The 525-nt window shown below is 49.1% G+C and overlaps 1 protein-coding gene across 2 annotated transcripts in view; it reads left to right on the top strand.

The window, feature by feature from the left end:
- LOC108786978 overlaps window positions 1-525 on the top strand; it is a 13,413-nt gene that overhangs the window by 11,920 nt on the left and 968 nt on the right. The window lies entirely within an intron of this gene.

A 525-nucleotide genomic window follows, 5' to 3' on the forward strand; every position in this document is an offset into this window, starting at 1 on the left:
CTGGAGGGGGGGGGGGGGGGGGGGGGGGCACATTGAGGAACCTGGCCTTGGGCCAGCAGAGAAAGTAAATCCGGCCCTTGGTAGAACTAGTCCATTGGGTAGAACCAGTCCTATGCTGCTTCTCTGCAGCACATGTCTGTGTTAAGACATCTGTGATGAGGGCAGAGACAGCACAGAGCACCTCAGTGTGAAGGCTGGGAGCAGCATTTTCACTGAGAGTAAAGAAAGTTGGGATTGTAATACATTTCTGAGCAGAAGTCGGTCACAAATTATTAAATGCGCGGCTAACAGACGACAGTATAAAGAGATAAAAATGTGTGAGGAGTCAATTGGACATTTAAGTAGCTATCATACCACTGCCGACACTCTAGAGGCTCCCTGGCCTCAACTGTGTAAGTCACTGACCCAAACCCAGTTTCTAACTGCTGAAGTCAGACCTCTTGGTCTGCAATATATTTTAACAGGTCAGGGAATCACTAAAGAATAAAAGCAGAGGGATGAACAAGAGATCCGGGGGGAGGGGGG

This window comes from Nanorana parkeri, unplaced genomic scaffold (genome assembly GCF_000935625.1).
Source record: "Nanorana parkeri isolate BGI_ZX_2015 unplaced genomic scaffold, ASM93562v1 scaffold237, whole genome shotgun sequence".
NCBI lineage: Eukaryota > Metazoa > Chordata > Amphibia > Anura > Dicroglossidae > Nanorana > Nanorana parkeri.